This window comes from Candoia aspera, chromosome 13 (genome assembly GCF_035149785.1).
Source record: "Candoia aspera isolate rCanAsp1 chromosome 13, rCanAsp1.hap2, whole genome shotgun sequence".
Taxonomy (NCBI): domain Eukaryota; kingdom Metazoa; phylum Chordata; class Lepidosauria; order Squamata; family Boidae; genus Candoia; species Candoia aspera.
Window position 1 is genome coordinate 13,834,621 of NC_086165.1, and position 26,321 is coordinate 13,860,941.

At 37.6% G+C, this 26,321-nt stretch overlaps 1 protein-coding gene across 3 annotated transcripts in view; it reads left to right on the forward strand.

Moving 5' to 3' along the window:
* The window catches only part of NTRK3 (neurotrophic receptor tyrosine kinase 3), a 383,693-nt gene that overhangs the window by 279,081 nt on the left and 78,291 nt on the right, over positions 1-26,321 (forward strand). The window lies entirely within an intron of this gene.

The following is a 26,321-nucleotide window of genomic DNA, read 5'->3' on the forward strand; positions in this document are numbered from 1 at the left end:
TCTGCCTATGTAAGGGACTCACTTCCAAGAACTAGGAATTAATTCCCCAAACACGTACTAGGGAACAGAAGCATCCACAGAAGCTAAAGCTTTTGATGATGAAAGCGGCATCTTGCCATTGTGACACAAGTTCTGCTCCTTTCACATGTGCGTGCAACATCACAATGTATGTAGAAAATGAGTAGAGCCTGCACTGTGAAGTTGCAGTGCTGCTTTCATCATTTGTGCCCTGTTGACCACCCTTGGATCCCTCTGCTGGGGGCTATTAGCTATCCAGTTGCCATGGGACATCCAACCTCTTTTTAATTTAGTTATTTATTATTTGCTTGTTTTTGATGCAGAATTGTTGTGAATTTAGTTCATAATGTAAGTCTTTCACCCATCTTGCTCATGCTGCCCTTCCAGTGCTGAGAAAAGGTTGCATTTGCACAGTCTTAACCAAGTTAATTAAAAAAACTAATAACCACAGATGGATAACCTGCTAAGATTTGCCATTGTTTACCATAGTTTGGGTTTTGTAGTTTGATCTGTTGTGAAAATCAAATCCATCTGGTTATGTTACAATCCGACGTACTGTATAGCTCGAGAAAAAAAAAAAATTCATTAACCAGGCAAATGTATTGTGGGAGTGCAGTCTATGAATAGGCAAGACTGCTGTTTCTGTCCTAACAGCCGGGAGCCACGCTGAGACAGGAATAGGTCTCTCGTGTTTTATTACTGCTACATTAGACAGAAAATCCTAACAAACTGAAGAAGCATGAGAAAAACCCAGACAGATAAACCTCAAAAGTTAAGGCGGGTCTGATCTGTGTCTCTTTGAATGGCTGCTTAACTCCTCAGTACTACGCATGCGTTTTCCCCCCTGGATAGGGGCCACCTCCTGCTCACCATCAGAACTCATGACAGTTTCTATGATTTGTCTTCTGAATGGCTAAATACAACTTTTGAGTGCAAGAGTCAAGGGCAGTGGGTATTGGGTATTGGAAGTTTCATAGTCAAACTGGCCAAAATTTAGAATCAGGAACATACATTTTTTATTACTAACACCAACTGCAATTAAAAATCCAACAAACAAGAGGTTGTTACAGAAGAGAAAAATGGTTATGCAAGCAGCTCTCAGCTGGGTTGAACAATGTTGGTGGTTATCTGCAGAGGGAGGGAGCAAGAGATGAATCTCATCGCAAGATACGCAGGGAAGAAAGCTATTACTGTTAGAGATATGTGTAAATCCAGCCTGGTTTAGATGGAAACAAATAAGAAAGTTGCTGGTGGTTTGGCCAAAAGGGCAGTCTTCCAGATAAAAAATGAACTAGGGAAGAATAAAATTAAAGCCAACAAGAGGAATGCTAGAGTGAAGGAAGATATGCAAGAATTCCTGTAACCCGGGATAATATTGGGAGCCTGGGAGCAAGTGTTTTCCTTTCAGCTGCCAGTTTTGTATTCTTGTGAAGGTTTGGAAGGTGAGGGCCAGAGGAGCTGCCAAGATGTATATTTCCTGTAGATCCCTCACATAGGCTGTAAAATAATAAAAACAGAGATTGGAGAGGAGCACTAGGGATAAGAGGGAGGGAAAAGATATAGCAGTGATGATGGAGTAGCCAAGGCCTGGGGTGTCCTGGGAGACATCTTTCTTGAAATTACACACAGACAGAACATCAACACTTCCCAAGGTATTTGGGGGACTTAAGACTGTCTGTGACCTTTGAATAGTATTTTAGAAGTCACTGAAATGCTTGGAGCCCAAAGAGAGAAGTATGCAAAGCTAAAGCCAACAAACAAAAAGTCCAGTATCATTAACATGATTACACACCAGAATTTCATGATTTCCCCCCTTCCTTTGCATTAAAAATTAGAGTTCAGTGGCAATTTTTTCAAGGGGTCAGGGGATTGTACCCAGGTTAGGAGGAGGCTCATAATGTCTTAAGCCTCCAGGTTGTATTGCCCGGCTTGACAAGGTTGGTTACTTAGGTGAGAGTTTTTTTCAGGATCAAAGTAAAATATGCCATTCATGCTACTGGGATTTTTTCCATCCATGGTTGATGAGTACAAAGTATGGGTAGTATGCAAAAGAGGTTCCATATATGCATTTTGGATAGATTTTATCTTCAGTGAATATTAATATATTGGTTGAAATTGATGGAATTTCAGATATGGAGTTGCCATTCCACCTGGGCTTAGTGTTGGATCATTTGAATGTGTTTCCCAAAGATTGGATTAAGGTTAAGATGGGAGATAAGGAAGGCACTTGCAGATACAGGTACATATCTAACAAGAGACCCATCTGTTGACTGGAGATTAGTTAGAGGTTAGGAAGCACAAAATGCAGTTTTCATTTGACTAACCAACAGATATTTTGCAGATTCCCACCCCCCAAAAAAATTCTCCATAATTTATGCATCCACCTTAGTCATTGGCTCTTGATGTATAGAGGATTAGTTATTGATACATTTTATAGCCCATATTTTCATCTTTTTTAGCAGTCTCAAAAGTGTGGAATGTTCACAACCACTCCAACTGCTCAGTTAAGAGAGAAAAAGAGAAAAAAAAAACATGTGTAAGTCCTGGGACAGAGGTATATATCATCATTTTAGAAAGAGAGTCAACAAGGAAGAAAAGAAGCAGACCTAGCAAATAGCTAGTTAACTGTTAAATAATGTGTGGAAGTAAAATGTGAAAAATATGACTACATATGAGCAAAGTTACAAAAGTGGAAACATAGAGTCATAGCATGAGCACATATTAGTGAATGGGGCTTTTTAGTATTTGATGTTCCCTGATTAAATGTTTGGATTAAAAAAAACTATTTTGGAATGATACATTTAAAAAGCATATATTAGAAGCAATGCATTTTTAAAATGGAATTTTAAGGATAGATTTAGAAGGATACACAAGGGAAGAAAAACACACAAGCTTTGCATATCTGAGAAAAATTACAAAGAGGGGGGGGGTGAATTTTCCAACTCTACAACAGGCTGGAGTCTTGTAAGACTTCTGATATCTTCAAGTATGCATTTGATGTATGGGGAAACACTCTCAATGGAACCAGGAGACTTCATATTTTTATTCATGCTTTGTGGGTATGGAGTTTCAAATCATCCAGCTGCATAATCACTGCTATGTACTGTAGGTTCTTTCAGATCTTACAGTGAATGTCCAATGTTTGGCCATGAATGATGCAACTTTCTCTCCTCGTATATATTCCTTTAATATTAGCACATAGCTATTCTTTGGGGGTGTTATTTCATACTGAGGTCACACTTCAGCATGTTGGGTAGGAGCAAGGTTTGCCTGTATTCTCTCTGGCCAAATGTACTATTGCCTATGTATTGGGATATCTAGCCCTTTGACTTTGATCTATTCTTACACAGAGCTGGCTTAGTTCAACTAAAAACAGTCTTAGATTGATCTAACTAACTTGGCTATGCTTCCTGAGCCTCTGAGGTGGTCTCTGTGCATTTGGGAAAAAAATGTTCCTCATGTTCTCTTAGAAGAGCATCTTGGGGTCACAATAGCCACCAGGGAACCACTGCTAGCTTGGCACAGCTGTAGCTCAGCTTAATGCAACTCTTTATTCATTCCTTTCTCCTGAGATTATTTTCCTTCACTCTACTTAAATGATTCCCACCCACCCCTGCCCTACTTCCCATTTGCTCTGGGTGCATAGAGTAGTAGAAGGGGAAGTGTTCCAGAGATTTTGGATCTGTGCTCTTTTCAATTTATCAGACTACAGTGTTTTGTACTTTGGAATGGCTCCATGCCTAAAAGAGGTCCAGAGAAAACAAAATGTGCAATCCTGGAGAAATGTATCATATTGTATAGGGACATAGCAAGACTTGAATCAGAGTAGGAAAGATGGCCTATTAGTAGACATTTAATGATTTCAACCTGGAACTTTAAAGGCTTGAGGAGCTTTCCTTTGGAAATCTCAGAGAAATCCTATGGACTTCTGTATGCTTCCTCCTCCTACTTTTCCAGTTTACATAGTTCTTATTAATTTAAACAAGCACCTGTACCAGTCAAGCAAGGTCTAGAAACATGCTTCAAACACACCTTCAGCAGGCCTATAGAATGTGTTGAGTTACATGTGTGGATGAATTATTTTAGCCTGAACCTCAGTGAGCATTTTCAGATGTTTTCTCAGCAGAGTCATTTCTCACATTTAGGACTCATCTCCCCAACTGTGGGACAAAGATACTCCAGTAAATTATTTTTAATATGACATGACCTCAGGACACTGCTGTCTTCTCATCCTTAGTCAAAAGCTGAGGAAGCTTAAACTTGTCTTCTAGTTTTAAAATAGTGTTTTCCTTCTTAACACGTTTTTTGGTGTGGACGTGATCTAGGTCCTTCATTGACAATGTGGTGGATGATGCAGTGCCCAGCTCCTATTGGTCACTTTAGGCAGCTGCAGGCATGTCCCCTCCCCTCCCCACCAGTTCCAGTTTTCAGGGCTATTTTCCCCTTGGCATCTGGAGAAGCCAGTTATTTCAACAAAGGCTCTCTCTTGTACCTGCCAGGTCTCTAAGCCAATCCCTAGTTCACATACCAGGATCAACCCAAATAGCAGCTGACTAATGGAATTTCTCTTTCTCTGCCACTTCAGGGAACATCTCTCCCACTGCATACTGTCAGCTGTTAATATTAAATGTTAAATATTGAACTGAACTATCAATATTTACCTGACAAGCTTCCAATCACAGGAGAATCTGGAATAGATATCTCCGTATCCCCTAGATCTCTATTGGATCAGAGACCTGGCAGATAAATAAAGAGTTGTCTGTGTAACCCCAACCCTGCTCCTTCTGCAATCAAAACCTAGGCAAATAAAGAGCCATCTCACCTTACTTCTCCTGCAACCCCTAGAAAGAAAAGTGCAGAGAGATGGTTGATAGCATTTTACCTGCCAGTTGTCTGATTCCATGGAGCTGGTCCATGGGATCAGAGACCTGGCAAACAAAAGGCCATCTTGACATGACTTCTGGTCCTTGGCTGCAAAGGTTAGAAGAAGTGGCAGAAGAAGCTAGGAGTCAGCTTGCCAGTGCCTGTCTGCCAGCCTGTAGATGATGGGCCCTGGGTAGGATATTGTGATGGTATATGGGAATGACCTTGGGAGACAGGAGCAAGACCCGCAGCCTAGGCAACAATTTGATAAGAGGCAGCTCAGTCCACAGGTGGGGGAAAAGATGAGAAGTGTTTCAGAAGGGACCCTCCCTAGTTTTCCAGAGACTAAAAAGAGAAGAGGGGAGAAAAACGTTCAGTCTTGCAAGATTCCATTTAATGTAACCTTACAATAAAGATAGTGCTGATACTTCTTGTCTGGACTACCTCGAAGGGCTCACAGATATTGTAGTGAAGTGAAGGATTCCTTTCATTTATTTATTTAAATAATGTATATGGTCGCCCATCTCACAACGGTGATTCAGAGTGCTTAGAAGGATTAAAACAACAGCTACAATCAATGACTCATGACACACAAGGTAAACAATACATCCCAGTCATAAAAGACACATCAGCAGCAGGGCTCACTTCTGCTTCACCCCCCCCCCCCCCCATTGCCTCTCAGTTCTGAGCAAATCTGAAAAAGTACTAAACCCATGTTAAAAATATCTGGGTTTTTTTTAACATGGTTAAACTGGCATGGGTGGGGGTGGAGGTGAATTGCAATGGGTAGGAGCTCTTCCAGTGAACCTAGCAACACCCCCCTCCTTCCTTAGCTGTTAGTGGGGCTACTTTTAAACTTGAATTTAGCACTCTTCAACTTGGATTTTTGAATCTTTCCTGAAAAAGTGTCTTTGCACATGCATAAATGTCTCTCAAATCAGGTCACCTTCAAATTGAATCAATCTGAAGTTGTCTGATTCAATTGAGGAAATCCATTCAAAGATAATTCACTTTGAATATTCAAATCCAATAAACACACAGGCCAAGCATTGTCCTTATACAAATAAGTAGAAAACAGCCCCTTTAGGCAAACTGCTTAGGATATAGCCCTTCGCTATATAACTTATTTCTACATAGCTTTTACATGGGAGATCATACTAAAAAGGAGACCCTCCAAATTGCAGCCTATTGTACACCACAGAGTTTGATCCCCAGGGGCTGCAGCAGAGTTGAAGCATTTTGGTTCATTGGGTTTCTTTAAACCCAATGAACCTCTTTAAAAGGTTTTGAGGTAGTGTCAGGCCCAGCCCAAGAACTTCAGAGAATCAGTCCAGCCAAACTTCAGTTCTTTATTTGCACACACCTTACAGACAGAATCTTGTCAGACTGAAGCTACTGTTCCTAACCTCAGGGGAAATAACCTGGGAAGGCTCTAGGGCGGGGGTATTATGAACCTCTTAGTCTTCCCACATTCCATTTCTGGACTGTGTCTCCTTTTATCTTGTCCTCCTCCTTGGAATGTGCTCCCTCCTTCCTGAGAACCAGAATCATTACTGGAATCCACCACAGGTAGCTTACCTTGGCAGTATCAACAATACCAGTTGGTAGCTAATTTTATTCCTGCAATGTCCTAGTGGCACTGATTCCAGGGTTTTACATGGAAGAGGTACAACTATCAAGATGATTTTGCAGCAGTTTCCCTACAATGCTGACTCAAGGATTAGCCACTGAATACTCTTTAAAAGAATACATCTATTGTCCTCTAGGACAGGAGCATCCTCCCTCTACCCCACAGAAATAATTCCAATGTCTTTTTGTCTGAAGGGGGGAAATGGCCACAGGTGACTAATAATTTGTACCTTAGAAGCCATAACCAAGAGCAGAAAAGAGATCTTTGCCACCTAATTCAAATTAAATACTCCTTGGAGCTCTATTTAGAATGTAAAACAGTGCTCTAATTAGAACTTTAAAGAATGGCTGTTTTCTGTTTTGTTAACCAATATTCTAGAAGCAGTTGTAAAAAACTGACAAGTCTATTTATTTATTTATTTATTTATCTATTTAATTAATTAATAACCTGCTTTTTCTCTGACAGCTCAAGGTGGAAATTAGGGACATCTCCTAATTTCATCCCCCTATAAGGAAGGCTGGGCTATGAGAAAGCAATTGGGCTAAACTCACCCAGTAAGCTCTGTGATTAAGTTGGGATTTGATCTGCCCAATCTTAGCACTGCCTCTTGTACATAATTGAAGGCCTTGTTTAGGAATATATAAGAACACACAAAACTGTTTCATTCTTAGTCAGGCCACTGGTTCTACCTTCAACTAACTGCTAGAGGTCTCCAGGTTTTTCGATCTAATCATTTCCATATCTGGGAAGTGGATCTGAGTTCTTTGGAATGAGAAGCAGATTCTATACCCCTGAGATATGACCCTATCCTCATTAGATGGCTACATTTGGGATGGATTTAAAGAACCTCAGACCTGAGCCAGTGTGTACTCGCTGGCTATTGGATGTAAGGAGGGCAAGGAGAAGGTGAAGATATGTATTTCTTATTCTGTGGTTGTTACTGCTTCAGCTATTGCTGCTCTCACAAGCCAAGAGGAACATCTGAAACCTTCTACTTGTGTGGTTCCTCTACCTTACAACCAAAGTCTGCAAAAAATTCGTGAGCACTTGACCTCTGAATGCTGTTGAATTACATCTCCCAGCTTCCCACACTGTGGGCCATGCTGTTTGAACTTTCTGGGAGTTGTAGTGTAGGAATATTGAGAGAACTGTGTGTTCCAAAGCCTCGATATATCCAAATCATGAGGGATGAGCTGCAGGGGTAATGGCAGTCATAGATCTGTGCATATATGAAATGAATTAAGTAAACTTTGCCTGATAGGTGACAAAGGAGCATGGAAGACCACTGGAAAACTAAATGGGGGCCAAATGTGTGTGGGGAGATGGCAGAGGAAAAAAAGTAGTATTGGTGGTGAAAAGGTAAGGCAAGGGCAATAGTGAACAAAAGCCTCTCTGTGCCAAGCAGCATCATTTCACCAGTCCTTCCTCTCTAGCTACTGCCTTGTCATCATGGGAGGTTTATATCATGACACACAGACCAATTGTAACTCACCCTGAGCCCTTTGTCTTCATCAGCAAATGTCAAAGCCTCCCCATATTCATGCTTTACTATACTTCATGACTGCCAAGAATATCATCACTCACCAGTGGGTGAAGGAAGCAAATTCCTTGTCCAACACGTTTGCCCATTTTCTTGGTCCAAATTTTCATGATGGATGGTTTGGATAGCTTTGGGCTTCACAGCTTTCTAATGGTATAGAACATACCAGTATAGAATATTCCTTCCACTGCCCCAGTTTCTGAAACCATTTTTGGCATAAACCATGATTCCCAAACACTGTAGTTTTGCAGATTACAGGACAACCTATAATATATAGGTGTAGTATTATATAGTATATACCTTTATAATATTGAGAATCCCCTTCTTAGATTACAATTTTTAAAAGTTATATGTGACTGTGTAAGGAATGGAATCTGATCAGGATAACAGCAGCTATGATGGTTACACAATTCAAATCACTTTTTGGATTACAAAATAAGGAGATCTGATCATGCCCCCCCTCCTGGTCTTATTTTGAGCTTAGACTTTCAAGTGCCATCTGTATTTGGTACTGAAGGGGCAATATTCAGCCAGTTGCAATCCATATTCCAAAGCCTTTTGAGATTTACTGATTCCATATTCCAGGTTCCTGCTGACGTTGTTTGTGTCACTTAGATATAGAGACAGGCCTATATCTAGATCTACTATATGTATGGATGTATGTATTTATATACACATACATATACTCATACTCATCCGTATACGTATACGTATACACATACATATATATGAAATACCCCCAAACAAACACCATCCTGGTTTCTGATCCATATGAAATATACCTGGGGTTTAGGATAAGGAGCCTTCTAAGAAATATATAGGAAGATGTGTAAGAGCATTTTCACAAGTGACATTTAAATGGGCTTTGAACATCTTGTTCCATGTGTATATTTGAAAATTATTCCTAGGGCTAAAAGCAAAAGAGAAAGACTGGATCATTAATATGATCCATATAATTCAGCATTTTGTTTCCAATATGGAATACCTGAAACATACGGTACATAGAGTATCAGGGAAAGCTCTGGCATTTTTATTGGATGTGATATTTAAAGATATATTGCTTTGGCACAGGAAGATTTTATTTAGCTAACCTTCCCCAACTTGGGAGCCTCTAGAAATGCAGACTTAGGTATAACCATTGCAGAGAATTCTGAAAGTTGAAATGCATGCATCTAGAGGATGCTTAGGTTGAATTTAGCCAGTGTGATTAATTACCACTGGAAATGTATGGATATCCCATTCCAATGGTTGTCCAATCCAGTTTCTCTTAAGTGTAACTTTTTTCTAACGTTGTCAACATTCATTTATGCTTGGTACAAATTTTGGGAGTTGTAATCCAATTTATCTAGATCACACATGTTTGGAATAGGCTGCATAAGTCCATTCAGTCTGATTTCCATATTGACCTGAAGCATTTTAGAATGCCCCAAATTGCAGTTTAATATTTAAACATGCATTTTTGTACATATTTTAATTTGGTGGAGGTTAGTAAATAACATCATTGTAACAGTATAGCATTACTATAAAGGGATAATTATGACCCTAGCACTGCCCCCATAAAGTATGAATCAGATCAGTGTACTTATATAATACAGAGCCTTCTTGGGATTTTGCAAGCTGTTCTTTAAGCATTTTACATTTTTTTTAATGATGCAAAAGAGAAACAGAGAGATTGAAAGACTGAAGACTTGTGAAAATGCTCCACAAATAGATTCTGCAGTTTCCCATGACAAAGGGAAGTTAGCCCATTGACTGAAGGATTGACAGATGTTTCACTGAGAGTTTCATGAGACTATGATATAGGGTCTACCAACTTCACCCTTAGCTATTTTAGAGGAATCACATTTCACTATCTTTTCAAAGATTGGTAGAGTCTATTGCCATATGAAATCCTTACCCTACATTTTCCCACCAGTTCTCATTTAGATTGATGAAAGAGAATTTGCTTTTGCTATTTCAAAGGAAAAGATGATCTTGAAGAAATTCTCAAGGGTGGTGTTCTTGCACTACTTTGAACCCATACTGTTCTTTCTTTACAAGCTAGCCAAGAGCTATATATGTAATTCTGACTTTTTTTTTAAACAAAATGAAACAAAGCAAAGCAAAACAATTTCTTCAGAAATCTTTGCCATCTCCCTTGTTTCTCATGCTTCCATTAAATCCCAAGGGAAAATATGAGAAGGGAACTCTTCCTATGGGCTTTTTCAGATGAGAAGCATAGGCAGACAGTGGGAAACTGCATCACATTAAAAAAAAATCACCAGATATTTTTCTCAACTGAAGAGAGATCTATAATATGGAGAATATTATAACAATATTTTATTATAACATAGGTGTCACACTTTTCATTTAGGTGACCAATTCAAGTGCCATAGATCTTTTAATGGCCATTTTATATTTCTTTCCACCTGCTAAAACATCCAGAATTCCAAGATTCAGTACAGGTAGAAAACTAGAGAGCCAGGTCCCAAAGGAAGGCAGATATACAACTATAGTGCACAGGTGTTATCGGAATGAGTTACAAATTGGGTATATTCCAGAAAATCTTAAATAATCTTTAGGAAGTAGGCACTGTATCGGTTTAGGCAGAACAAAAACACCCAAGTTCGCATAAGGCAAACCAGACTGATTTCTGTTTGGTACAATGTTGAAAGCTGGTATATTGTGGTGGTTAAAAATATGGGTTTTAAGCTACAAGGTCCTGGATAAAATCCCTGCTTAGGCCTTGAGCCTCTTGCTGAAGTAAAGGCTATCCTCCAAATTCACAGTTGTGGCCTTCCATCTGTGTTCTAGAAAGATAATACAAGCAATAATTTTCTGATTTAGACAACCTAGAAATCTAGCAGGAGACTGAAAATGAAACTCTTCATGAAAATAGTAGAAGAAAGGTAACAAGCAATGTCATATGTCCAGTCGTACAAATCAAGGACTGAAAGATGGTCTGCATTAAAACATTGGTGGCTTTAAACTGCTGTTTTCCACTCCGCCTTCTATTCAATACAGACAAGGCTAGAAACAGTCACCTATCTCTTACAAAACTGATACCCATGCACACAATTTATTCTCAGGAATTAGAAGTAAATTAGAATATCCTATATAATTTGACTAGGTAGAGGAGATTTCTAGTTCACTTAGAATATGTAAGTGAATATTACAATTGAATTATATTTCACTATTACACAGTGGTTAAGTGTTTGGATCATCTTCTATTTGTTCTCCTGGAACAATCATTCAGCATTATCTTCTATTTATTTTAGACATTTGAATCCAGTTTTAAAATGCACATGTTTAAAATGCACAAGGCTGCGCCTAAAAAAAGAAAGAAAAGGAATAGCCAAGTAACATGGCAGCAGCAATCTAATCCAAGATCCAGCAGGAAAAATAAAATCAATCATATGAAGCCTATCAGAATGCAGAGGTTTTAAAATCCCATCTAAACAATACAATAACTAAGGTTGATTCCTTCTTTCCTCCTCTTTAAATTCAGCCATGCATAAGAGGTCTGGGAACTCTTTCAGTAGGTTACAGATCAATATAGCAGGGTATCTGTACAGTGTGGGAAAAATATGTTTATTCAGCACTGTCTCCGATGCTCTGGTTCCTCCTAATTTGTCATCAGGTCCCCAATTTGATGTGGAGAGTCCAACTTTGTTCTCATGGGCAGGGCTCAAGGTTGATCAGACCAATGCTGACTTTTAGGCACTGTGCCTCCACTTCTGTGCTCTTCTTGTCTGTTTCTGGGTTTGTGGAGACAATCTTGGGGGGTGAAGAGGAGGGAAGGGAATGAGATCAGTCAAGTGTCTTGCTTCTTATAATTCATGACCATCTCAGTGAACATATTTTCCAGAGTACTGGACTTAGAATGTTAGCCATATCCACCACCTTTGTTATACTAAGGGCAGTAAAACTATTCCATCTTGTTCTGAGCTGATGCTACTAGAAAGGTGGTGGGACATATCAAGGGCTTGGTAGTCTTTCTCAAGAGAAAGTTCCATTCTTATGGGAAGGCTTTATCCCTGCCATGTACCACTTGAATCTTTATTGGAGAAGTAAAACTAAACTAAGTGAAATCATAATAGAGATGAAATTCAAACCCAATTCTCCCCATTTTGCAGCTTATTTTTTAGCCACTATATTATATCAGCTTTCACTAACCCATATGTGAAGTGAACAATAAAGGAGGGAAAACAGATATCTACATCACTTTGCTTTAAATCTGTGCAGGTGAAGTTTTCGTTAAGAACAGCAACAACAGAAATTCCATAACGCTTTCAGAAAGTGCCAGGTCTTGAGCAGGCTGAATTTTATATTGAAAATGAAATGATATCAGTTTATATGTAGCATGAATATAACCCACCTGCAACCAGTCTGATGGTTTATTCTGTTTTAGTTTGTTTTCCAGATAATTATATGTATGTTGCTATTTCTCTATTCCTTTCTAGTCTGAATATTTGTTTTGTGATAAGAAGATTATTTTTTTTCCTTTCTCCCACTCTTTATTATCTCTTCTGCTTTTTGTTTTGTTTTGTTTTGTTTCCTTCATTCCCAAACCCCATTCCCTGTTTTAGGTTTCAGAGAAATTATGTTGAATCCAATAACCCTTCCTGGACATTCTAATCCTCTTAACCATCATGGCATTTATGTTGAGGATGTCAGTGTTTATTTCAGCAAAGGACGTCATGGCTTTTAAAAAGAACAAAAACAAAACTCACACACTATCAACAGTGCAAAAAAAAACAAAAACAAAAACAAAAAAAAGGTGAAAGACAAAAAAAAGTTAAATCAAAAAACCTCCTTGAAAGGTTCCTTGTTTCAATGTCAAGTTTGTTGGCTGTGCCCTTTGAGAGTTATGGGACACTCCACAAAAGCATGGTCTGTACACAGATCAAAGCCACCACCGTGTGGGATTGGACCTCAGTCTGCATCATGCTGAAAAAACCAAGGGGGTGTATTTTTTTCTCCTGTCACCAGATCAAAGGAATGTTCTTCTCTTCTGCTGGTCCCTGTGTTCTTTTCCTCCATTGGTTACAGTGTTGCTGCAAGGCACAACAGGAGCAAAGCAGAGCAACAGATTATTTTTTGTTGTTTTTGTTTAAGGAAAAAAAAAAGAACATCAAAGGATTCATCATAACAGTTGCACTTCGCTTTTTTATAAGAATAAATAAGACCCAAGCAACTCTAGCTGTCCAGCAATTCTAGCTGTGGTCTTTTCTGCCTGGAATCCTTGTGACATCATAGCATTCAATTAAGACCACCCACTCTCTCTCACTTGCCGTAGTCAGGTTATGGGAGAATGGTCCAAAGCAAGAAGAGATGAGACTACAGAAGATATTTTAACAGAGTGAAGACCCTTGGTAAGAAAAATGAAGGCAGCCTCCTTTGCCCCCACTTCTTTCCCCATCCCTCTATCCCATCTAGTCGTAAGCTATTGTACCAGAACCTATATGGAAAGCAATCATGGGAAAACTGGGCTACTCTACCCCAAAAAGATGATATTGGTGGCTTTGTTTTGAATACAAATTTTGTAGGAGGATCTTCTGTTTGTGTGTGTGTGTGTGTGTGTGTTTTGTGTGTTCGACCTGCTCTTCAGCTATGTCAGTGTTCCATTTTTGTACACCAGCCTCTTCCCTGCTGCTTGTATAATGGCTTTATCTGGGAATGGGAGAGGTGTGTGTGAGTGTGTGTGAGTGTGTGTATGGCATGGTGGGGAGGTAAGGTGCTTCTGGACTTCACACCTGGATGGATGAGGAGTGGTGTTGCAGATCTCAACAAGTCTAGGGACAAAAATGCAGAAGAAATCCACTTTTTTTTTTCTTCCCCTATCACAGATCTGCAAACCAACAGTCTTTTCTGGCTCATTTTCCCTCTTCCATCACTTTCCATTTCTTTCTCGCCAAGTTAGAGATGTATTATAATTCAGTCATGCACACTGAATGTATGGTTTGCTCAAGGCATACAAACTAAGCAAAGGGAGATTGGAATAAGACTCTCGTTACATGTTCTCTGGCATAAATACAACTATTGATTCTGGACTCTCTCATATATATATATATATATATATATATATATATATATATATATATATATATTCTTTTCTTCTTTCTCGCATCTTAACTCCATCTCAAAACCTCTGCAATGAAAGCAGGGGGAATGCCAGCCTTGATCTCCACCCTGAAGAGATATCTGTTTGTTCGTTTTTCCATTTTCTGATGAGCAGTTGCAATCTGGAATGGTCAATATTAGATAGCCTCCTTCAAAGTCTTGGTCAAATGTACTTATAGGAATATATGCAAATGCAAAACTTGGGATAACCAATTTGTTTCCTGTGGATAATAACACATCCTCAGGTAACTCCTTGGTACTCCGGGGTACTCCCTGCTCCCACATTATTATTATTAATTATTAATTATTTCATTGAAAATAAATAAATGTGAAGCTAGTATGCTGTAAGATAAAGTACTAGATTCCAGCAAAATGTTTATCTGCCTCAGCATCCTGTCTGAGTCTAATAACCATCTTAGAACATAAAAATGGTTTATTGTTGAAGCTTAATTCTTTATTTGGAAGAATACCTATCTCCCAGAAAGAAATAGGGAACAGCTTGGGGTAGGATTAAGGATTGTGATTGGGAGCAACCTTACAATTTTGTCTTTTGATGAATTGATGTTTAGTGACTGCCATGCTCATAATTTAGGAATAAGAAAGTTCCCCATGATAGCCATTTTTTTAAATATCTCCCAGCATCCTCTCAAAATTACAAATGTTCCCACTGGCTCTGAAAACTGTGAAACTATTATCTAGGACAAGTGGTAAGACAGGCTAGACCAAAAATATTTGTTCAGATTTTTAGCTTGTTGCAGAGAATTATTTGAGCCATCAGATCTGCCAAATGTTTCTGCAGTGCTATATAACTTCCAAAATTGCTTATCCTAATCAATTACTCCTTCGGGGTAAGGGGAATGAAGATTGAGGCATTAGGACTGAAGAACTTTAAGAGTAGGCATATTGAGGAGGCCTTTTGTTTTTGTGCCGTGTTGTTTCATGAACATTTCTGGAAATGGCTGGAACATCTTCTGCAAATTACAGAAGAGGTTTATTCATAAAACTATCATTTTATTTATTTTCTTGCTGGTTTGCTAAAATAATCAATCAAGTGCCAAAACCATAGATAGCTTTAATAACATGGAAAGTAGCCAAACAAATTCACCTGATTCTCAAGCTTGAAATAGCGAATCATTTAAATAAGAACTGAAAACAAAAATTGTAATGTCGCTATAGGTTTGCTTTTGTCAAAGCAGGGAATGTTGGAAATTAGCATAAGTATCTGATCACTAGCTGGGGTTGCATATATATGAGATTTGTCTTGCTAGTCTTCAGCTTAGGTCTAAAGTTAATTCAAGGCCCAATTCCCTATCCTGGTCTTGATTGTATTGGTAAGGACTGCCATTACAACCGACTGCAATCAAGTTTGAGCTACTTGTTTTCTGGACTTTTGATAGGTGTGCCCTACTTTTTCTTCTGAATGAAAACTGGAAGCACATGTTACTCCTACATTTCAAAAAGTTTTATTTTACTGTGTGTCATGTTAAATTCTATGCACCTCCAAAGCAGCCTACTTACACAGCTGGGTTTTGTTATCTTTATGTATAGCCCACTGTTGTGTGCATTTAACAATTTTCTCATGGCACAGTGTCGAGAAGTGACCTGAGGAACTGAGGAGCTTGTGGTAATTCCTTAATTCTGAAAAGGGGTGGAATGAATAAAAACCAGGCCTTGGGTACTCACAACTAGTGGCTTTAAGCTGCGAGTCTTAAGAAAAAAAAAAGAGAGAGAGAGAGAGAGATGGTTTTCAGTTTTAATTATTGTAATCATTACCTCATTATCCAATAAGATCCCTCCATTTCAAATCATTTTTCTCCTCTTTCCATGTTCATCATCCTGTGCTATGAAAATGGGAATTTTCCCTTTCACAGACACTCTAGAGGTCTTTGATGTCTAGTTTCTTAATAAACACTTTATTTTCTAATTAAACTGCTGCACTGACTCTTTTCTTTGGAAGACAAAAGAATCAATAAATTTTCCAATAATGTGTCATTTATTTTCTTGGGGCTGTTTGTTGGTAATCCAAATGTCTGTGTTTTTGGAAGAATGAAATTCCTTGAGATAGAGCACTTCTCTACCATTTGTCTGGTTCGTACTGGACATGCATCTATTTTTCATTTTACAGCTGGAAGCTAGGTTTGTGAGCAAATTTTACCGAAAATCCTTGCATCTGAACTGCATGAGTGAAGCATAGCAGTAATCAACCAGCAGTGGATTTGATCATACCACTAAACTAATGAGTAATTTATGAAAATAGAAAAAGCTAATTTATTACCAAGTGTATGAAGATTCTAATCAGTGTTAGTTGGAGATTGTCCTTGTTGGACAGGAAAAGGGAGCCCCCTGGAGGGCATTACTGAGTCTCATAGAACAATGGAAGTATGCAGAGTGCTAATAACCTAACACCTAACACCTTGATGGGGATATGCACTAAGTATAATTTATTTAATAACAGTTTCAATATGGAATCATCTGGGTTCACACAACTTGCTAAACCAAAAGCAAAAAAAACATATTATAGTTTGGCGTGCATTCTGTGAATGAAGATTCAGTGTCCTCTCACTAGGTAGGAATGGTCACTACCTCTTGAACTATTTCTCTTACTAAAAAACAAACAAAAAAGACAGCCAATATTTTCAAATAGAATAACCTCCTCTTAGATTAGAGAGATTGTGGCAGACTATTTTTAAAAGTCATGATAAGGATAGTAAATGGGCCAGTTCCTTGAAGATTATGATGACTTAAGTAATTTCTTTCCATTATCAAGACCTTCTTCAGATATCTTTTGGATCCCACAGAGCCTCTGAAAAGACTCTTGCACAAATGGAACAAACTTGGTTCAGACATTCTGACAAGGGGAGTGTTAATTGGTCAATTATGAAATAAATTCTCTCTAGAGAAATTCAGAGCCATTTGGGTGTAATGGTTAAGGCACTGGGCTAGACATGGTTCTAGTCCCACCTTAGGCACAAAGCCAGCTGGGTGACCTTGGGCCAGTCCCTCTCTCTCAGCCCTAGAAAGAAGTCAGTGGCAAACCTCTTCTGAAAAATCTTGCCAAGAAAACTGCAGGGACTTGTCCAGGCAGTTTCCAAGAATCAGACATGATTGAACAGATCTTGCAGTTGATCACATATGCCCTTCATTAAAACACTGTATTAATGGTGACATATTTGAGGCATCATAGAGTGTTTACTTTGGTAGACCAGATAGGTTTAGGGAAAGCAGAACTGGAGAGATTAAGTGAAGTAGAATATATGACAGTAGAAGTCAGATGATGCATAATGCCTGCATTTTAACAGACAACTTGGAATTAACTTGGAATTTGTGGATGCAGAGAATCACGAGAATGTCAGATTTCACTTTTAAAAGAACGATGTGACCTATTCAGGCTATCTTCTGAAGCAGCAAGAGGAGTAAGAACTTGTCATGCAGGAAATCCAGTATGCAGTAGAAAGTGATGGAAGGAACCAGAATTGATGATCAGGGCAGCTCAGTACAATATACATAAGCCCATACAGAATATCTATAGAGGTATAGAATTCTGAGGCTTTCACAGACTTCTGTTGAGTGATACATTGCTCCTTTCATTCTAACTGCCTGTACAGTTTGAATCTCTGCAGCTATGCAAATCTGTCTGATTTTCTTTCCTAGCATTCAGATCACAAATGTGGTTTTTGTTAATGCACCCTATTCACTGATTACAATATTTTGTGCAGGAATCTAGATTGTACTGCCCAAAATTTTACTTCTTAATTACCCCACCAGTGTTCAGTGTGACTTGTTCCCCTTCTGCCTTGAACTTCCACATCAGGAACAGTTTGGCTTTCATTATCAGATATCAAAGACAAGAGACCTGTTGTAGTCTAATTCTAATGGGCTCGCACTATGGTCAGGGAATTTCCAAGTTCATTTCTCAATACTGTCAGTGACCCGACCCCTGTTACAACATGGAGCCAATAATAATGGCTAACCTTACAAGGTAGTTGAAATTATAATTGTGTAATACTTTGAGTATGCAGGAAAAGCACTAAGTAAATGCTAATTATCTTCATCAACAATAAGGATGCAAGCTTCTCTAGGCATCTGGTTGAATCCTCTTAAAGGCAAAGAAGTGGACTGCATGAATCTTTGGTCTGAGTACAAAGAAGCTATTAGGCAAAGATAATGCATAAGTCAGCAGTCTCAACACACTGAACTGAGGCATCCCGCAATACAGCATTTTTACATAATATATGTTGCACCTACTTTAATACGTGGAACTACAACAATCATGTTGAACTGTGGGAATTTCCTGTCCTTAAGCAAGTCTGGGAAATATCTGACCTTTGATGAGAGTTGAATTCATAATCCTTAATCAATCCAACAAACAGAGGAAATGGATAATATAAAGGCCTGTGGATGCCCTACTCTAAGGGGTCATTGCATATGTTGTTGTGAGATCCATGTTGTGCTACAGTCAAGGTCTCTTATCTTCTAGTTAACTAATTGCAAGGTTTACATAAAACATGTCATGGTTTGTTTAATCACTGTTTATTAAATAAACAACCATAGATTAGGCTTATACAACAGTTAAGTCATATGCTATTGTTTGTAGACTACAGCCTCACAGCCAAAACCAACCAAGCACACAACAGCTTTGTTTAATGTGTGAACCTAGGCAATAAATGAACATGAAGCCATACCACCAGAAGGATGCATGAGCCCCAGTTTTAACCAGCTTAATCTAAACTCTCTTCATTTTATTTATTTATTTTTCACATTTCTATCACCGCCCATCTCCCCCTAAAAGGGGGACCCTTTCCTTTGCAATTGCTCAGGTTTTACCCAACAAGGAAAGCCCACAAAATAGCTCTAAATTTTTCTTTAGCTGAAATGGGCTAATAGTTTTGGGAAGTTTCCTTAAAGAAAATATGTGCTACTCTTATTGGAAACTCGCCGCTCTTATAGAAACTCTGATGTGTTCCTTTCTTTTCCTTGTCATTTTTTCAGGGATTTGGAGTGCAAAGGAAGCTCATCTTCAATATTTTGCTTGTATTAATTTCAGTTACCAACTCTAGCTTCTAATCTGTTAGTGGGTCTAGAAATTATCATTTCTGATATCACCAGAAGTTTTCACATCAGAAATGATAATTTTTGTAAGAGATGAATTTTCGGGGTAAATGGGATTACCACTTTATAAACTGATGAAATAATATATTTTTTTTCCCAGTTTGTTTTTGCTTAGTAAAACAACCACCTCCTGGAGCTATGTGTAACTATATATACAACTGTTTATTAAGGATTTTTTGAATGGTTTTATCGGTGAATCTTCTCTGTGACTTTGTTAAGAGTGCTGAAAAATGTCCCTTGAACTCTCTGTCAGTAAAGAGGGCACTCCCATGATGAGTGCTTATAGATAAAAGTAAACATGTTTCACCTACAGTCTGCGACTCTTTGCTTCCTTGGAACTAGTTCTGTCTGCCTGGAAAGTCCTCATCTGTTGGCTAGACGAGGATCTGTCACTTGCACAGTCTCCTCCTTGTTCTGGCTGCCAGCCTTCCACTTTTCATGAGGTTGGACAAGGACTTCAGAGAGAAAGAAGAATTGCTTGAATGGAGTAGTAGATTTGCTACAGTGGTTTTGCTAGGGCTGTCCTGGAAGGCAGGAAAAAAAAGCAGGAAATTCTGACATGCTAATGCCCTATCTAAGGTATGAGTAAGGAAAGACATCACACTTGGGAAGGGAGTTTGTTGTTTCATTTCCATAGGTGACTTGACTTTCCAACTGCATATCTTATCAAGATCTGATGTAGATCTTTTGGTTCTGATGCCTGATAAATACGTTGGTGGTAATAAATAGCTGAGTAACTTTATCCTTACAGCCAGAGAGGGCTGCAAATGAATTCAAATGCTTTGGATTTGCATTGATGCTAAAATCCCATTTTTTAATCAGGTCCTATAGACAACTCCTGCTTGGAAGGAGTCCATATTTCATTACTTCTAGTTAAAATCCAGTGTAATGCACCTCCCCTCTCAATCTTGCACTGGTCTCATTTATTTTTCTTTTAAAATGTTGTTTTACACCCTTTTACAATGAAATTGCCCATGGTGGCTGAGAACATGTTAAAATCCCAGTGCGACAGTGCAATAGCATGCTATCTTCCATGACTTCATCTTTTAGAAATCAGGAAACAGGAAAGGTTAAAGTTCCAAGGAACTTTGGAAGTCCTAAGCTATCACAGCCCTTCGAAGTTTTATCCATGTCAACAGAATATCTTCTCATTTTGAGTTGCACTATTGCTACCATCTTCAGCTGTTTCAGATTAAGCTCAGGCATTAGAAAGGGATAAGGATGCTACCACCAGTAATAAAGCCTTAAATGCAGGCTTGAAGAGGATGTGAGGTGGAATGTATGATCAGGAATAATGAAGAAAAAGATGTCTCCCTTTTGTAAGTTTCTCTGTGTTTGTTTAATAGAGCATTTCCAGAAGTAGCTGGTAATCTATGCTGATGCTTTTCATACCCTGACATTTACTGATGTTTCAAGAAAGTGATTATTTGATTCAAAGATTTAATGAACCATAGGAACAATTACTACCATATTTTGGAGAGGAAATGCATCTTCTAGGGATCAGCTTGTGTCAAGAAGCAATGGGAAGATTTTCTGAGTTTTGTGGTGGACTAGTAGTAATTAGCACAGTTGTAACTGTGAATGTTCTTTCTTCATATTTTCATCTCACACTCCCCCACTCTTAAAACATGCACCTCTTCTGCCCAGTGTCCAGATAATTAAGGAATGTTGTGTTCATTCCTGTATGAACTGACCTGATCTACACCTCTTGGAATAATGTGCAGACTGGAACATAATTATCCATTTAGCATATACTTCCTGGCTCCCCAGGTTAAAAAAAAGATATCAAAATAAGTTTAATCAATGTATGTTTTGAGAGAAAATAATGCATTCACTTCCATGCATGATTAAATGCAAATTTAACTCCAGGGAATGCGGATGGAAATATTTTTGAATGTTTGAATAGGAACAGGGTATAAATAAGCCAAGAGCGTGAATAGTAGAATGTGAACGCTAGTGAAAGCAGCTAAAGGGCCACAGAAAAAGTACACACATCAAAGACCTGTGGGGAGATATGGATCATAAGTATTTCCTTGCAAATATTGGAAGCCTCAGAGCCAAAATTAGGGAGTTGTAATGTTTGATTTTAGAGGAGATGACAGTTCTAGTAAAAAAATAATGAAAACTTGGTGGGAACAAGTTGGATACAATAGAACCAGTAGAATATTGTTATTTCTGGATACAATCCCTTTAGGAATGGCAAGGAAAAGCTTATTGGAAGAGGTGTTATCCTATATTTCAAAGAAAGCATAGTTTCAGAGAAACCAGAAAACCTCAAAAGGAACAGATTCCTCCAAAGAATTGCTGTGGGTGATAATATATGACCCGAAAAATGTTTTAGGATTATGGTTGTATTATTATGTCCCTGGTCAAGAGCTGAAAAGAATTAGGGATCCAAAGGTAGAAGAAGTGTGACACTAATAGATGACTTCAATAATTTTCTCATAAATTCGATAAATGCATGTTCTGATCAAGACAAAGAGGTAACCTATTTAGACCTCCTACAGTACATGACTGCAACAGGAAAATTAAATCGGAAAGCAGCCAGGATGGAGGAAACCCTGGATTTTAATCTAAGTGGTATCCAGATCCTTGTGAAAGATGTTAGTTTTCATCTCACTAACTGAAAACATGGTGCCATGAAATTTAATGTATATATTAAAGGCAATTGCAAATCGCAGTCACATTTTCTAAACTGGGAGAACTGAGTAGAAAGGAATTTGAAAGGGGAAGTGAAGAAATGGAGAGGCTAAAATCACTCAAATATTCCAAACCACCATGATAATAAAAGCTCAAGCAGGCTATATAGCATAGGTCAGGACAGATAATATTTAATCCCATGTTATTAATGAACAATGTGAAGGAAATGAGGGAGAGAGGGGGAGAGAGAGAGAGGAACAACTTCCTTTAGGAAGTGAGAGTTTTGCCTAAATGAGAACAAATGAACAAAAAAGTAAACACACACTAAAGAAATGCAGTCAAACAATGAGGGATGCAAAATAGGGGGATATAATATATTGATTCACAGGATTTTAATGATTAATATACAGTTGATGACCAGAGGTCTTTCTTTTGGGACTGATGGACAAACAGTTGGAAAAAAGCCTTGGAACTTTGTATATGATAACTGCAGCAAGATTATTGTATGCCAAAGATGGAAAGATTTGGCAATACCTACAATGGAAGAATGATTGGCAAAAATGATGGAACTCACTGAGATGGCCAAATTGACTTCTTTGATCAGAGAAAAGACAATATCTATGTTTACTGCTGACTGGAAACCCCTTATGAACTTTTTGCAGAAAACAGAAAAAAAATGAACTTCTGATTTATGGTTTTGATGATTAGACAGGATAGATTACAGAAAGAAGAGAGACATAACTTTAGAGAAAGAGCTAAAATTTATAATTGTACTTATAACTACCGTAAAGAAGATCAGAAGGCACCTGTTTGTATCATGTTTCTTCCTTTTCAATTTTTCTTTTTTCTTTCTTTCTTGCCCTTTGAGCTCTTTCTTTGATTTAGTTCTTCTTATTTTTCTTATTTCTTATTAGTTTGTACTAGCCTTTATCTTCTTTTTTTAAAAAAAAAAACTTTTAATAAAATTATTTTAAAAAAAACAAAATCAGGGGATGTGAAAGATATATTGCTACTACCATTAAGACTAAAACATGAAGTCAGAAGCATGATACCAGAATTAAAGAAAAACTAAAAGAAAAGGAGGTTACAGAAAAGGTGAGTGTTTGTGTGAATTTTTATGGAAGAAGGTGTAGAATGGGTATCAGTGCCTCGATTGCTGTTTTCAAGAACAGGGTCTGATAAACTACAGGAAGTAACAGCAACAACTGATTAAGTTTTAAGTTTATTATATATATATATATATATATATATATATATATATATATATATAAATATATAATATTATATAAATGAACTGCCAGTTCCAAATGTTTTCTGAGAGTTCTGAAAGACCTCAGTCATGAAGTTGCTGATTTTCTAACCACAATTCTGTAAAATATACCCACGGGTATACGCTGCACCAGGAGAGTAGAAAGCAAGCAACATAATAACACATTGAGAAAAGTGATCCAGACAGAACACAAGAAATTATAAGTTCTTTGATTATTACGGATTCCATATACAATTGTGAAAAGTATTATAAAAGCAAAATTATCAAGGCTACAGAAGAACAAGTCTTGCTGAAGAGGAATCAGCATGGTTTCTGAAAAGGTAAGTCCTTTGGTATAATTTCTAGTAATGTAATCAGTATCTCTCAGCAACTGCTGAGGAACATGAGTTGTAAACTCGTGCCATGCATATGCTCTGCTTGTGAAATTCCCATGGGCCTCTGATTAGTCACTGAGAGCACAGAATTCATGATTAGCTAGGTTTTTGACCTAACTTGACTCCATATGGTAATTGTTGTCCCCATGTGTTACATATCATAATGTTTAGCCTTCTGAGTAGAAATGATGAGAGTGGTATTCCAAGTCCTTTGGCAGGCTTTGGATATTGGAAAACTAACATAGAACTGATCGTGTCTAATGGATCTGCAGAAAGATTGTTCAAGGTGTTTGTAAGTGTTCAGTCGGCTGTCTTACAGTTCTATTACTTCACTCCATTTCTACAAGCATTGCCCGTCCGTGCTAGGAATGGTGGGCTCTCTCATGGAGATTCACAGTGAATAACTGCCCAGAAAGAAATCTCAGTGGTGGTCTTCTTATATGCTCTCCATAGAGGTTCACCTGGAATCCTTAAAAGCAAAGTAAGACAAAACAAACAAAAGCAAACTAACATAAAATATCACAGAATACCAAATTATTCTCCGTTATGACTTTCAAAGTTTTCCTTGTGAATACTTCTAATCTAAACCATCACTATCAACTCAAGAACTATTTACAAATAGCACCTTTATTTCATATCTTATTATAACAAGCAGGCAGTTCTGTACCATCGTTGTTTTTTTTTAACTGATGAAAAGTAACAAAAAAAACGTGGTGGTATTGTTCTGTTCAAAGGTATAACAAATGGGTTAAACTTTCTACTATCTCTATATTTCAAAGTTTAGCACTTGTAATGATTCCCTGCTTCCAATGTTCTGTTATCACTATTCATACCACTATCAATATATGAATCACCAGCTCTTTAGATTTTCTTATTAACTTAAATGAATATTCCCAAAAAAAACTAATTGTGAGTTTATTTTGATTTCCTGATCGACTACTTTACACATTTCTTATACTAAACCCCAGAAGTTTCTAATTTTGGGGCATATCCACAACAGATGAAACTATGTGACTTTCTCATTAATTATTCCAGCAGAACTTAGATTTATTTTTACATGCCAATTTCACCAGAGATATGTATCATCTATAAATTATTTCAATATAATTTCCTCTACTTTGGGCAGAAAATGAAAATACAGTCTTGGAAACCCAGATCTTATTCCAGTCTCCTTCCTAAATGATAGTTTGTAAGTCATTTCCCAAAACTGATTTTAATCCATCTAATGACAAGATCTCGTACTCTAATAAAGTAACATATAATGTAGTTGTTAACCCTTATGTTTACTTACAGATATCTTGAATGTTGAACTTATTAAGCTACCTCTTAATACCTTGGCCATTATGTTAGAAGAAAAAGGAACCCATTTGGAATAAATTAAACCAGGAGGATTGATATCTGAACAATTTTGTTGTTTTCCAGCTCTTTTAATGATGTGCATTAAAAGTAATGCATTCATTACTGCTGTGGTGGTTTTTAAATATATTTCTGCTACCTAGCTTTGGAGGGCTTTAAGTATTAGCAAGCTGTACTGGGATAATTTGTTTTGAAAGATGTTGTTGTTTCTGAAATTATTATTATTATTATTATTATTATTATTATTATTATTATTTGAACTACAAAGGCATCTCATGGTAGTTTTAAAAAGATAAAATTCACAATAAAACTATATAAAAAAAGACAATATAAGGGAAAAAAAAACTATATAGTAAAAGAAGTGGGGGAAAATGAAAAAAAAACCATTTGTCCAGTTGTTTCCATAGAAAAGGTGTCATTCTTAAGAAGTTTAAAAATGGTATTTAAAACATACAGTCATAGGCACTTCACAAATTTCAGATGAGAGAGCTCTTGGGTAGAGTGCTTCCAATAGCTTAAATGGAAACCTCTTTACATGTTTGGAGACCCAACTGGACCTCTTCAGGAGCAAAATTAGCTATTAATTAGGAAGGGGGTATGACATTAGTGTTGGGCATAAAAGGCCTTTTGAATTCTAAACCTAGTACAAACTTTCCTGATTCATTCTTCTTCATTCCATACACAAACCAAAATAATCATCATTCATAGCTGCACTTCTCTGAATTTTGAGATGCAGTTCCCCAGCCAAAAATTACAGAGCAATCTGCATATATTAGAAGAAAGTACACACAACATGCACATATTAGTGAAAATAATGTTTGAAAATGTATTACATTAGGGAAAAAAACTACTTGCAAAAATGCATACATGAGAAATAATATGTCCAAAAATGTTTGTGTTAGGCTAAGTATGCATAGTTATGTCCCTCACCTGCCAGAAGGGAAAAAGTAATATAGCCAGATACATCACCAACTCAATGGATAGTAATGGATAGAGGAACAAAATGACATTGTTATTCTTTACTATTACTTATTCTTCCTTCAAGGAGCAAGGAGTCATATCTTTTGACATGTTTTGGCATTTTCCCTCCATGCTGAATATTTTGGCTTGTTTGCAGGTGGCCCCTCTCATTCACAAAATATTTGGCATGTGGACTGCCTATTGTCAGAAAGAAAAGTAGTGACATGACTTTCATTGAAGAACTGAATGGCTCTAGTAATGTGCAGAAAAAGTAGTTTTCTATCATTTTTCATTCAACTAGGTGAAAGTTAATTTGCTTTCAAGTCTTCTTTCAAAGGGAAAAAAAATCATCTGGATAAAGTTCTAGGGGGTGGAGTATGGTGTTCTCACACTTATTTAGTGACATGGTAGCCAAGGGGTGTGTATGAATGTCCTATTTTTCACTGTACAAACACCTCT